Below are 16,444 nucleotides of genomic sequence, written 5' to 3'. Positions count from 1 at the left end.
CTGATCTCTCCCTTAGGAGTAAGCCCATTTTTACTAAAACCTTAAAAACTACTCCTTTCTAAGAAACTCAAGCATTACGAAGGCTCATTATAACCTTACCGGCCTCTAGAACTAATAGAGTTCTAATAACCATACAGCCAAACCCTACCAAGATTAACAAGAGCAACTGTAAGGGACAAGGGAACCATAGGACACATATATCATCCAATAATCCAAATCATAAAATGAATCAAGGTGAACTTATCATCTTAAGCTAGAGAAGGAATATATGGGAACATAAGGATATAGGGACATCTCATTGGCCCTTAACCTCCCAAATAAGAACCCTCAAATACAACCCTTACTAAAAAAAACCACTCAACATTTCCATGGAAGAACTTCCTTTATCTTCTATTTCTCAACTTTCCAGTCTAAGATACCAATTGTTACTTCTAATTTAAAGAGGTTCTCATTTCAGCACTCTTGCTCACAAGCAACCATACCAACACTACTCAAAGTATCATATGAGCCTACCAAACCGGGACTAAACTTCTCAAACTCATTATACCTCTTAAGATGAGAATGTTAAGCCAAACCGAATAAAGGACAGCTAGGACACTCAACTTCTCATATCAATCACACAAGGTGATCCTAACAATGGAGAATTACACTTTCAACCTTCTTCAAGGAGTCTACTCACTCAACATCTCTAGGCATCACCTTAACACCATTATTCACCAAATCCTCCAACACATCATAAACATAACCTCACAATCACTTTGCTAGGTACTCACACTATCTTTCCCTTAGGAGCAAGCCTATAAAAAATATTCTAAACATCTTTCATATCATAAAGGTAACTATGAAGCATCATTCACACAAAAGGCAACATCACAATCTATTACCCTAAATTTCTCAAGTCACATAGCCATAGTTGGCATCACAACCAACCTTTCTCCCTCACTTCTTGTAGCATAAACCCTTCTAATAGCCATATCCCTAGATAGCATCAGATAAGCGATACGAGAGAAAGCTGATAGATCTATGGCACGACTAGAGAATGAAGAAGTGAAGTTTCCTAGTGTCCTATAGCCTCTCACTCATAGATGTGTCGAGACTCACACTGATGAGCAAGACTCTACTAGATGTGGCTAGAGACATACTAAGACCATTCCAAAACCTTACGCTCTGATACCAAGATTGTCACGACCCGAGAGAACCCCCTAGTTGTAACACGGCGTAATACAAGCCCTTAGCATATCATGACATAAGAACATAGTAAAAATGCGGAAAATTAAAAACTTTTCTTTACAATTGAAGTCTTTATAAAAGGAGAGAGTCTATGAAACTATTTCTCAAACCATCTATAACATTAGAATTAAAATTCATTAATACAATCTTAGGGACACAACCCTTAAATAAATCTAAAGACATAAAAGTAAAGGCAATAAAGGACATGTGGTTGAGCCCTCGAATACAATGAGGACTCACCAATCTTCTTCTTGATGATCTTCAAAGGTCCTAGCTAGCCACAAGGATGGAATTCAATATCTCCAAAGCCTACATTTATAGAAAATGTAGAAATATGGGTTAGCACAAATTGTACTAAGTATGGAAGCCATGCAAGAAAATCCTTAAAACATGCATTAAAAGGGACATTTAGTTTAAAACCATGCTTCCTGCCACTTTTTAACATCACCTTTGAAATAGTTGGAGAATGTAGCTCATAAAACAAGTCATGCACAATTCATAATAGCATATAGAATATAGTCACAATTACCAGCATAGTCTTCAACACAACATAATGCATACTCCAATCTTCACATGACATAGTTCACATGCATAGGTACATAAAAAGATCATATCAACAAAATAGGACTATCACAAGAGCAACCTTAAGCTATACTTGTGCAATGCATAGCTAGGATCACATAATCCTATCTACACTAAGTCTCACTTTTAGGCTACCATCAAAATACAAATCTTATTTTACCACAGTCATAACCAACATACATAAGTAAGGAGTCATTCATGTTCATAACTTGTGCCAATTGAAAACTAACCTTAACATTCTTACATACCTACATACATAATTCATAAGTCATCATTACATCATAACATAAGGGAACCTACCCCACAATCCCTTTATAAGTCTACTTGTGCAATGTACAAGTGAAGTCCCATACCCCCACTCACACTAAGTAAAGCTCATTAAGGCAGTAAGTAAAGCTCATTAAGGAATCATAAGCATACTTCATATTCATATTCATAATTCATATAAAGTATACATTGAACTCATAATCATCATATCATAAAAGAGACATACCGTGCCCACTGTCAAAGCCTAGTTGTGAAATGTATGAATGAAATCCGATACCCCCATTAATATTGGGTAGAACCTCTTGAGGATACATAGAACATTCCCATGTTCTTATCATAATTTATATTCTTATCATTTAGGGAGATTTAGCCTTAACTGACATAGACGATGTGAGCTACATGGAATCTGGTGTTCTACCCCCACACCGAAAATAGGGTGTTCTACTTGCCTAACATAAAATGTACATAATAGCTTAAAGATTGATCCACTAGCTATATGGCTATGTGGGCACATAGTTATGGGATATGGGATTGCTACTAGAAACGCGGACTTGCTAAATGTAGAAGGTTTCTATCCCATGAGACACCGTATTGTTAACCTCCCGTCTAGTGTGAAGGAACCCATCTCATATTCATATCTGCTCGGTGCTAAGCATAATTCCCTTTAAAATTCATATTAAGTCTTTTACTTAAGTATAGGTTAGTGAAAGAATGCACTAGGCCCTAAAACCAACATACATCGTAATAGCTCAAAGATCCATTAAGTGAGAATATCCTTTTACTTTAGAACCATCAATAAGTGAGTAAACCTTTCACATTATCAATCATAGTGTTTTCATGAGAATTAGTCTTTCAATCAACACAATAATATGACCATAGTCATAACATATCATACGTACATAATATTCAAAAACCTCCACATTTCAAGTGGATCAACATGATCATGTACATTTTATGCATAATAGTATGTAAGGGTGCATATGAGAACTAACCTTTCAACCAACACCATAGATACATTACCATTATGTACACTTCCTTCTCAAGTGTTCATAAACATGTACCTAGTACCACAATCATACATAATACACATATATTGCAATTAAGGGTAAGATTGAGTCAACATATCTAGCATTCAACATATATAACATAGATATAACCATGACTCAAGTAATACATTCATTTCATGCATAAACTCATGTGATCATATTATAGGTCATGTGGGTGAATTCTTTGCAAAACAATGTTGTATACAACTTCAACATTCCTAATATCTTCTTTCTTTCAGCCTAAACATCCTTAACTTATTCATATTAGCTTTTACTATTTAATCCTTGCGAATTATCCTCATATTATGTGTCTTACCCTCACGCCATGCCTCACATTGTAATCATGTATACCAAACTCTTAAGGTAAACTTAACGACATACTTCATTCTTATTCAAATATAGACATATAGCATCAAGTAAACTAGATCACTATACTACTTCAACCATGATCCATCATTGTAACGACCCGAGAGCACCCCCTAGTCGTTACCGGAGTATTCGACCTCTAATAGGTCTTATACAACCCTTAGAATTCGTCATAGCACGTATCATAGAATAAAATAACGAAAAATTTAAAACTTTTACTTTGGAAGTTCAACTTCACTTCATATATGAAAAACATAATCTAACTTCGTCACAATGTACAATCTAGATATACAAGTATAGAAAATGGGACTTAGCCCTTACATCAATAAGAAGTCTTGAAATAGGAAAGTACAACAACGTCTTTCAACATAAGAAAACAACTAAACATAAAAGATAGATCATAGGGTCTTGTACTTGGACTTAAGGACTCATCAACTTGGGGAAGCAACTTCAAGAGTCTTGAGAAGTAAGCTTGAATCCTCAACGGCCCGAACCTAAATGTTTGGGGAAAAGGGGAAAGAATATGGGTTAGCACAACACACTTATTAAGTATGACTACTACGCATAAAAACCATTGAAACATGTATAAAAGGGACATTTAGTCAAAACATATTTTTTACCAAGTAAATCCAATATGCACACAAGGTAAGCATCATAGTCCAAACAAACATAATATCATCCTCACTTGTAGACAACCCAAGCAATACTAGTGCAATGCAAAGAGTAGAATCCCATAACCCTATTCAAAGCCAAGTATCACATTAAGCAACCTACTTCATTCATACATTCATAAGATCATATTTCATCATAACTTACCATATTCATAATGATCATACATAACATACCTTCACCATACATAAATCATAATCATCATAATCATAAGAGAACACTACTACAACCATCTCTTAGGATCCCACAAATGAAATGTGCAGGAGAAGTCTCATACCCTCCCTTACACAATGTAGAAACCCTTAAGAAAGCCCTAGTAAGAGTTCACACCTTTCATACCTTCATTTACTTTTACATTAGGGAAATATTGCAATGCCCGACATAGACCATGAGAGCTACATGGAATCTGGTGTTCTACTCCCACACCAAAAAGAGATGGTTAACAATTACCTAAGGTGTAACCATTCATACATAGCTATCTAGGTGTATCCACTAAGCTAGAGTCCTATGTAGGCACATAGTTAAGGGTTAAGGAGATTGCTTCTAGAAACACTAACTTACTAAACGTGGGGGTTTCCATCTCATGAGACAACACATACCGTGGGTAATCCGAACATGCTAAACGTGAGGAAAACCATGTGGGGAGTCGGACTTACTAAACGTGAGACCCCTATCTCATTTACATGCCCTTTCGATGCTAATCATCTAATTACCTTTTGTAATAATCTTTAATCATCACATAAGTTCACATTTGCCTTTACTAGACTCTTATGTAGACATCTTACCATAATAGCTCATAGGTGTTCATAAGTGAGTAACAATCCTTTCATTTTAGAAACACTTAGCAAGTGAGTAAAACTTTCACTTTACATTACACTATAATCATGAGAACTACCTTTCAATCATATAGCAATCATACCATAATATACATGCATACTTCATAGCTAATTCAACTTTAGAGGGTTAAGGATGAGGAAACTAGGTCATCAACAACACAACAACACATTAGGTATAGCATCAATACAATCTAAGTAATTCACCTTTCATACTTGAGTTCAAAGAAGAACCAACCTTCATAACTTCTTTCCCTTCATGGGACACTTATACTTCAATTACAAAGAAATTCATAACCAGTACATAATACAAGGTAATTCATGAAGCAATAACATAATCAACATCAATATAAGCAATTGACATATTCCCTTCATAGCCTTCAAGGTTTCATTCAAAGACTCAACCCTAATTTCATAGAAATTATACATAACCTAGGGTAGAATCATCATACAAACATGAATTCCATAACATTACATTCAATTCATAGCCTTCAATCGATATCCAACACAACCTAGGGTTAGAATTAGGAAAAGAAGAAGAAACATGGGTCTCATGGGGAATATTTCAAGAAACCACCAATACAACATAAATTCATCCATAATTGTTCATATAACATCAATCAAAGTCAGTTTATAACATCAATTTCACTTTAGAAAGAAGACCCACATTTTTGGATTGAAACCTAGAAATTGCTGATTTTGAAATTCATCTTGAAAGGGCCTCTTGGGGAAAGGAATCCCCAGAGTGATAAGCAACCATACCTTATTGATGAATTAACCACAAAAATCCGACTTGAAACCATGGAGATTTGGTCTTCTTCTTAAAGCTCTAATCATCTTCAATGGAATTCTTGAGAAGAGAGAGAGAGTAGAGAGCAGGAGGAACTTTACGTTTAGATCTTTGGGGTTTTGTGTTTGAGGGATAAAAGTGAGGTAAATTGACTTAAAAATAATTTTATGCACGTCCCCTAAAGTATCCAAAATTTCACGCCCCGGGAGCACCCCTTAGTCGTAACCGGCGTACTCGACCTCGAAGAGGTCTAATACAAACCTCTTAGCATTCATTCATCGCATAGACACACCAAAACCATGAGGAATTAAAAACTTTCTTCACACGCGAAGATACTTTCAATAAATAGCAAGCGGAAGATTTTCTAGACTTTATACAATATGTCTCAAAACCATCTAATACCTGAATATAACATTGGGACTAAGCCCACTCAAAACTTAAGCAAATACTAGAGAGACATAAAAAAAGAAACATGTTGGTTATTGCCCTCGAATCTATGAGGACTCACCAAGTCTTCATCTTCAACTCTTAAAAACCTAACAAGTAGCCATGACATATCACCATCTCCAAATCCCTACACTTTAGTCAAAAAGCGAAAGAAAGGGGTTAGCACAATTAAGTACTAAGTATGGAGACCATGCAAGAAAATATGCACAACGGACATTTACAAGAAATGTATGCTTTCATATCCTTTGATAAAACCTTTCTGTTACAAGTATAAGAGACATAATACAAGTCAACATTAACATATAAGACCATAGCCAACCATACATATACTTAACATAAATCCATATACAACCCATGCTTAACTTTAGAAGGACACATGTCATTTTATTACCATAGGACCTCTACCTAATATAACCTTAAGACACACTTGAGTGAGACAAGAAGTGACCGCCCACACAATCCTCTTCAAGCACACTTAAGTGTTCCCCAAGATTACCTTAGATAAGGACTTTATAGGCAAAGTGCATAATCATACCCGATAGATAGCATATTAATGAGATGATATGTATAATGATGCTTACATAAAATAAATCATATTTAGTGGGGTGTAGTACATGTGTGGTGAGTGACCATCAATATAGTATTTCCAAGGCCTACCACCCCCTTGGAGAGGCGAAAGAGGTACAAACCCCTCAATGTGGTTACCCGGGCCTACCACCCCCCGAGCTAGGGACCAAGGTACAAACCCCTCGATATGGTTATACGGGCCTACTACCCCCCGTACTAGGCAACCAAGGTACCAACCCCTCAATATGGTTATACGGGCCTACTACCCCCCGTACTAGGCAACCAAGGTACCAACCCCTCGATATGGTTATACGGGCCTACTACCCCCCGTACTAGGCAACCAATTCCAAAATCCATATAAATCAGCCCACCAACAACATACATATATATCAACCTTCATAATTTGATCATGGAAGCATGAAAACCATAAACATCACATAATAATTCCATTTCATGATAATATGCAAAATAGACCATAATAGGATGTGTAGTAGTAATTCCATAATTCAAGAGTTCATAAATAATCATAAGGACCCATAAACTTGAAGTAGAAATAGAGGATAAATGGTTGGACTTGTGGAAATGAAGGTTTCCACAATCAAACCCACATACCTCAACTTGTTCACGAGTATATCAACCTTAGAAATACAATTACATAACTTATTTAACTTCTACTAGCTCAGTAATGATGACGTAAAATAGGATCATCATCATAAGTAAGCCTAGCATGTACAAATACAACTATGCTCCCAAAACAGGGAATCTGGCCAGCCTAGTACCTCATGTTGCATCTTAGATTTGAAAAGGAAAATGGCAGAACTAGACTTTATAACCTTCATGAAAGATGTAGATACATCTCTTAGGGTTGCAAACAAACAAGGATCACCGCAAAATATGTTTTGTACAAAAAGATATAGTCAAGACACTAGCCGCTGGTCATGCAGGATTTCAATTCTCGGAATCTGGGCAGAACTTGCCCTATGTTGCGTCCCATATTTCGTATCCATAACAGTTAAATTAGAATTTTACATAAACATAAAAGTTGTAGGTATACGAGTTAGCTTTCCAAATCATATTTATTCAGTGCAAACTAAGTTCTAGAGCAAGAGATATGCCTAAAATACCAAACACTATCCAGCTCAAAAACAGGTTTCGTCACTTACATCCGAAAGGAATGCCATATCCTATCGATTCATATTCAACAAAGCTTCTAATGTATCAAGAAGAGGCACCAAAGTCTACCAAGTCAAGACACACATCACATTATAAAGTTCCTTCACATTCCATCATCATCACATATGAACAATAATAGAGGACACACTTTCAATCACAATACAATAACACTTTAAACAAGATCACCTTGAGGTCACATGAACACCTTTATATTCACAACATGATTGCCTTTACTTCATTTGATTCTCATTCAAGTCCTTCACATCTCATTCACATATATGATATCATGTCAACACTTCAATTCCTCATATAATGCCTCCACGGCCATAAACACAGTACATTCAATAAGTAAACACCTCCACCATAAGTGGATCACACATCAATCTATCACAATTCTATATCAATTCTACCTTAACAATGAAGTTAGGTCCACTTACCCTTTTTCCCAAGCCACAATCACCATTCCTCAACTCTCCAACAATTCACAATAGATAAGCATAGATAATAATAGAAGTCAACTATTCAACTCAATCCAAGCATACTTCCATCATCATTCAATCATAAATAATAAACCGACTTCATAAGCCAACTTTAGGAAACTTGCCAAGACATGGGTTCAAGGAAATTTCTTTCTTAAAACCATCAATAGACACCATTAATAACGTAAATCAACAAAAAATATCATTTAATGCAAGAACCCATGCTTAGAATCGAAATTAGGATTTTTGTGTTTTTGGAAGAACTTTGAATCATTTGAATTGAGCTCCTTGAAAGGAAGAATAATCAAGGATAAAGAATCCCCATACCTCTAAGTTGAAAACCCACGAGAATTGAAGAAGAAGGAACTCAAAATCTTCAATCCTAGCTCCAACTTCTTCTTCTTCTTCTTCCCCTCTTCTTCTCTTCTTCACTCAAGGACCCTAACTCTTACTCTTTTAAAATGGAACAGAAATGATCCACAATCAGCCTAACACAATAATATAACCTCAAAAGAAAAGATTTGTGAAAAGACCAAAATGCCCTTAAATTTCCGGACGGACTCCTTGCTCACTGCCCAACTTTCAAAGGGCATAACTCGCTCATACGAACTCGGAATCGAGCAAACTCGGTGGCGTTGGAAAGATCGTTCCAAGGGCTTTCCAAACATAACTGGAACTACTCCTAGATCATCCTGAGCTAGGAGTTATGACTGCTCAAAGTTGGCCAAAAACTCACTAATTTCCCACACTTAACCAAATTACCAGGTTCTGAATTTTTTCCAAAAGTGACTACTTCCAATTTCAAGCTACTTCATATTCAGTTTAAATTGTCGGATGTAACACAATTTAAATGAAATTACATAAAAACCCCTCATAGAACCTCATTATAAAGTCAACACAAAGTCATAGGCTCTTGCTTAACCTATCATTTTCCGAGTCGTTACACAAAATACCCCTCACTTAGTTGGACTTTTTAATGAAATAAAAATAGAATTCTGAATTTCTGCATTTTTGTCGCAGAGCAAGTCCGCGACACGGACTTGTTCCCTGAAGATATTTGGAATTAAATTTTGAGACAGTAGAGTCCGCGACGCGTACTTCATCCCTCCAAGTTCAATTCGCAAGTTTCCTCGGCAGCTTGCTTGGCCAAGGTTGCGGTCATCCTCGGGGTCCCTTAGGGTGGCCCCAGGGCATCGTATTTGAACGTTTTGATCCTAAGAACATATATTTACCTAATTTAAACCTTTTTAGAAGATTATACCATCATACAACACTCCCAAACTTGCCCAAAACCTAAGGACACACTAGAACACATTCTTCTCTAGTTTCCAAACGTCGTGATCTTTTCTTGACATTTAGACTTTTACTCTTCCAAACCAAGCCAATTGCATTAATTTAGGTTTAGAAACATCATTTTAACTATTTTTAAGTCATTATTCATAAGGTGAGACTCCAACTTAAGTCATAGAATTTCTGGGGTGTTACAATTTCCCCCCTTAGGAACATTTGTCTCGGAATGTCACTTGGACTTCTTTCTAGGGAGACAATGACCCAAACTAGCAGCAAAACAACCAGACACATCAACAACATCATATCATCATATCATATAGGAATTTAATCGACAACATCACTATGCTTAAAACTGTTTACTTCACATAAGTATTGGAGGAACTACCTTTTCCATATTCAATGAGCAACAACATATATATTAAGCAATCAACAAGACATTTCTTTAGCAAGACAACATCAAGCATGCTCATTACAACACTCATGAAGACAACATAACACAACATCTATGGGTGCAATTTCAATCATGAGAAACAAAATTCATGAAAACTCAAAATACCACTCTAAGCATGAATTTTCACAAAAATGTTCATATACAAAAAAATCATGTCATAATCATGAACACACATGATTTTCAATTTATACCAAATTAAGAGAGACTACTAACCTCAAATTTGGCTAGGAGTAGGAGGAAAAAGATGAGGGTAGCGGGACTTCATGTCGGCCTCGACCTACCATGTTGCACCCTCAACTAGGTGGTTTCTCCATAGGACTTTTACGAAGGCAACCTCTTTATTCCTCAACTTCTTAACTTGACGATCTAAGATTTTGACTGGAACCTCTTCATAAGAAAGGTTCTCATTCACCCTAAACCTTCTAGAGGGAGAATGGACACCGGGTCACCTATACACTTCTTTAACATAGAAATATGGAACATAGGATGAACTGAGGCCAATTCGATGGGAAATTTCAACTCATAAGTGACCTTTTCGACATGCTTCAAGATATCATAAGGCCCAACATACCAGGGGCTAAGCTTCCCCTTATTATCAAACCCCATCACTCATTTCATGGGTGAGATCTCCAAGTAGACCAAATCACCTACTTCAAATTCAAGATCCCTCTTCCTATTATCGGCATAAGACTTTTGCTGACTATGAGCCGTTTTCAGCCTATCCCTTATAAGTCAAACTTTTTCTGTAGCCTCATAGACTACCTCGGGACCAAGAAGAAAAAATTCACCCACTTCAAACCACCCAACCAGAGATCGACACCTTCTACCATAAAGTGCTTCAAAGGGTGCCAAAGCAATACTCGAGTGGTAGCTATTGTTGTAGGAAAACTCTATCAAAGGTAGGTGGTCATTCCAATTACCTTTGAAGTCAATGAGACACGCTCTTAACATGTCCTCTAGGGTTTAAATGGTGCGTTCCTCTTGAACATCCATTTGAGGGTGAAATGCGGTACTAAGTTTCACTTGAGTACCAAGCCCACTTTGGAAAGACTTCCAAAAATGGGAAGTAAATTGGGCACCTCTATCCAAAATAATCGACATCGGGGCCCCATGCAACTTCACAATTTCCTTAATGTAAAACATAGCATAATCTTCCGCTGAATAAGAAACCCTGACGGGAAGGAAATGGGATTATTTAGTCATTCTATCCACAATGACCCAAATGGAGTCATGTTGCCTACGGGTTCAAGGCAAACCTACCACGAAGTCCATATTTATCTCTTCCCACTTCCAAGTGGGGGTATCAATATCTTGAGTTAGACCCCCCGATCCTTGGTGCTCGGCTTTGCTTTGTTGGCAATTTGAGCACCTAGCCATAAAATATTCTATCTCTTTTCATTTCGTTCCACCAATAAATCTCACGTAAGTCACGATACATTTTGGTGGCTCCCAGATGGATGGAGTATCGGGACTCATGGGCCTCTTCTAAGATTGTCTCTCTTAGGCAATCCACATCCAGTACACATAACCTCTCTTGGAGCCTAAACACCCCATCTTCTCCTTGAGAGAAAGTTTCTATTGATTTTTTGAGAACCGATTTTTTTAGTTCCATCAAAATAGGGTCAAGATGTTTCTTAGACTTCAAGTCAACAATAACCAATGACTCGGAATTATGACGGACCATAACGCCTCTTTTTTGGGAATCTTCAAGTCGAACACCCAAACAGGCTAGCCTATGAACATCACGGGCTAACTATCTTTTCTCTTCCTCTACATGTGACACACTATCCATAGATACACGACTCAAAGCATCCGCAACCACATTTGCTTTTCTGGGGTGGTAAAGGACACTTATATCATAATCTTTCAAGAGTTCCAACCACCTCCTTTGCCGGAGATTTAATTCTTTTTGGCTAAAAACATATTGAAGACTCTTGTGGTCGATAAACACATCGACATGTACCCCATAGAGATAGTGTATCCAAATCTTTAAAGCAAAGACTACGGTCGCTAGCTCAAGGTCATGAGTTGGATAATTCTTCTCATACACCTTGAGTTGTCTCGAGGCATAAGCTATAACCTTACCATGCTGCATGAGGACACAACCCAAACCCACTCGGGAAGCATCACAATATACTACAAGCCCTTTGGTGCCCTCCGATAAGGTCAAAACAGGAGCGGAGGTGAGCTTATCTTTCTACAATTAGAAGCTCTTTTCACAAGATTCCGACCATTCGAACTTGGACTTCTTTTGAGTTAAGGCCGTTAATGGAGATGCAATACATGAAAATCCCTCAACAAACCTCTGGTAGTAACCGGCCAAACCCAAAAAGCTTCGGATATCAGAAGGATTCAAAGGTCTAGGCCAACTTTTGACCGCATCAATTTTCTTTGGATCAAATTCTATACCCTCACTAGAAACAATGTGACCAAGGAAAGCAACCGATCTTAGCCAAAACTCGCACTTGCTAAACTTAGCATAGAGTTGGTGATCTTTGAGGACTTGCAATACTATCCTCAAATGATTTATATGATCATCCTCACTTTTAGAGTATATCAAGATGTCATCAATAAGGACAATAACAAATGAGTCTAGAAAATTTCTAAACACACGATTCATAAGGTCCATGAAAGACGCCGAGGCATTGGTAAGACCAAAGGACATCACTAAGAACTTAAAATAACCATATTTTGTTCGGAAGGCTATTTTCGGAACATCAACACCTCTCACCCTAAGTTGGTGATAACCCACCTCAAATCAATTTTTGAAAATTAACTCGCTCCTTGAAGTTGATCAAATAAGTCATCAATCCTGGGGAATGTATATTTGTTCTTAATGGTCACCTTATTTAATTGTCGTTAATCAATACATATACGAAGAGATCCATCCTTCTTCTTCACAAATAACACCGGTGCACCCCAAGGAGATATACTAGGTAGGATGAAACCCTTATCCAACAAATCTTTGAATTGAGCTTTTAATTACTTCAACTCCGTCGGGGCCATCCAATAAGGAGGGATTGAAATGGGTTGTGTATCCGGCAATAAATCTATGCCGAAATCTATTTCCCGTTCGGGAGGAATCCTGGGTAAGTCTTCGAGAAAGACTTCCGAAAAATTCTTCACTACGGAGACCGACTCCAAAGGAGGAATCTCGGACTCAAGATCCTTGACCCTCACAATATGATAGAGACAACCCTTAGAAATTAGCTTACAAGCTTTTTAGACATGAAATGATCCTTCCCCTAGGAACGGAATTTCATTCCTTCCATTCTAAAATGGGTTCATTAGGAAATTAAAACTTCACAATTCGGGTCCTACAATCTATGGACGCAAAACAAGCATGAAGCCAATCCATTCCCAATATAACATCAAAGTCTAACATATCAAGTTCCACCAAATCAACCAAAGTGACTCTATTGGGCAATGATATGGGACAACCCCTACAAACTCTTTTAGCAACTATGGAATCACCCACCGGGGTAGAAACCGAAAAGGTTTATCTAAGACATTGAGAAGCATATCAAACTTTATAGCCACTAAAGGGGTTAGAAAAGACAAATTGGCACCGGGATCCAATAATGCATAAACATTTATTGAAAATACTTGTAACATACCGGTCACAACATCTGGAGAGCTCTCTTGATCTCCTCGGGATTGGAGAGCATAGAAGTGATTCTTCTTAGGAGCATTGGGATTTGGGCCACTTGCTTGTTCTTGAGCATTTTCCCTTCCTTGAGCCTTTAGCATAGGGAAGTCCCTCCTCATGTGGCCGCTCTTACCACAACAATAGCAATTACCCGTGCCAACTAGGCACTTGCCTTCATGTTTTCGATCACACTTTGTACAAATACTCTTCTCAACATAAGGACCACCACCTCTTGCTTCTTGAGGCTTGGGGGTCGACACTTTACCTTTGTTGACCCTTGGAGTGTTAGGAGGACCTTAGTTGGAAAACCTCTCTTTGAACTTTGGCTTATCTTGGATTTCAAACCTAACCTTAGAAGAATTTCCATCATTGGCCCTTGAGCTCTTCAATTCTCTACCAACTTGCTTAAGCTTTTGTTCCTCAATTTGCTCGGTATGAACCGTAAGGCGAGAAATGTCCATGTTTGGGATTAGAATAGCCGACCTACATTCATTCACCACAAGATTGGATACCCCCATAACAAATTTATTCATCGTAGCTCTAGAGTCCGACACTAAAGTAGGAGCATGCTTGGACAATTGAGTGAACTTGAGGCCATACTCCTTCACGCTCATACCCACTTGATGGAGGTTGATGAATTCTTGCATTTTCCTCTCCCTTAGTTCCAAGGGGAAAAACCTAACAAGAAAAGTCGTCTTAAATGTAGCCCAACTTATTGGACCCTCTCTAATAGGTCTCCCCTCCCTTCATAGTTCATACCACACTTGTGCCACATCTTTGAGTTGATAGGCGGCTAACTCCACCTTTTCTTGAGAAGACACATCCATAGCCTCTAGAACCTTAAACACTTCATCAATGACCCTTTGTGGATCTTCTTCCACTTTGGAGCCAAAGAAAGTATGGGGATTCATCCTTGTGATATCCCTTATCCTAGAAGCGGTAGTGCTAGCATTGGGGTTTACTTGCACCCTAGGATCCCTATCAACTTGAGTGGCCAACACCTGTGTCAAATTGTGAATAGCCGACCTTAATCTCAACATTAGACATTGCCCCTTCTTCAATAGGAACTTGAGGGTTTTGAGGAGCTTGAGGGGGAACCGCCTCATTCACATTCTCCTCACCAACCCTCATTTCATTGTTCCTTCTTGTATCCATTGCCTAGAAGCATGAGAGAAGGATTAGAAGAAAAGGACTAAAAAGAGTTAAGACTCTTAGGCACGACTATGGAATAACAAAAGAATGAAAGTTCCTAAGCATCTGCTAGCCTCTCATTCATAAGTATGGCACGCTTCACACCCATGAACAAGACTCTACTCGACGTGGTATCTTGTGACATAAATCCTACATTATTCTCAACCTTATGCTCTGATACCAAGTTTGTAATGACCCGAGAGCACCCCTTAGTCCTTACAGGCGTATTCGACCTCGAAGAGTTCTTATACAAGCCCTTACCATTCATCATAGCACGTATCATAGAATAAAATCATGGAAACTTTAAAACTTTTACTTTGGAAGTTCAACTTCACTTCATATATGAAAAAGATAGAATCTAACTTCGTCACAATGTACCATCTAGACATAGAAGTATCGAAAATGGGATATAGCCCTTATATCAATAAGAAGTCTTGAAATAGGAAAGTACAACAACCTCTTTCAACATAAGAAAAGAACAAAACATAGAAGCTAGATCATTGGGTCTTGTCCTCGGACTTGAGGACTCACCAACTTGGGGAAGCAACTCCAAGTGTCTTGAGAAGTAAGCTTGAATCCTCAACGGCCGGAACCTAAATGTTTGAGGAAAAGGGGAAAGAATATGGGTTAGTACAACACACGTACTAAGTATGACTACTATGCATAAAAACCATTGAAACATGCATAAAATGGACATTTAGTCAAAACATTCTTTTCACCAAGTAAATCCAATATGCACACAAGGTAAGCATTATAGTCCAAACCAACATAATATCATCCTCACATGTAGACAACTCCAGCAATACTATTGCAATGGAAAGAATAGAACCCCATAACCATATTCAAAGCCAAGTATCACATTAAGCAACCTACTTCATGCATACATTCATAAGATCATATTTCATCATAACTTACCATATTCGTAATGATCATACATAACATAGCTTCAACATACATAAATCATAATCATCATAATCATAAGAGAACACTACTACAACCATCTCTTAGGATCCCACAAGTGCAATGTGCAAGAGAAGTCTCATACCCTCCCTTACACAATGTAGAAACCCTTAAGAAAGCCGTAGTAAGAGTTCACAACTTTCATACCATCATTTACTTTTACATTAGGGAAATATTGCAATGCCCCACATTGGCCATGATAGCTACATGGAATCTGGTGTTCTACTCCCATACCAAAAAGAGAGGGTTAACAATTGCCTAAGGTGTAACCATTCGTATATAGCTATCTAGGTGGATCCACTAAGCTAGAGTCCTTTGTGGGCACATAGTTAAGGGTCAAGGAGATTGCTTCTAGAAACCCTATCTTACTAAACGTGGGGGTTTCCATCTCATGAGACATCACATACCGTGATTAATCCGGACTTGCTAAACGTGAGGAAACACATGTGGGGAG

Source organism: Solanum verrucosum, unplaced genomic scaffold (genome assembly GCF_900185275.1).
Source record: "Solanum verrucosum unplaced genomic scaffold, falcon-dt-bn FXZP01000295.1, whole genome shotgun sequence".
Classification (NCBI taxonomy): Eukaryota; Viridiplantae; Streptophyta; class Magnoliopsida; order Solanales; family Solanaceae; genus Solanum; species Solanum verrucosum.
Note: the sequence above shows the minus strand (reverse complement) of the source record.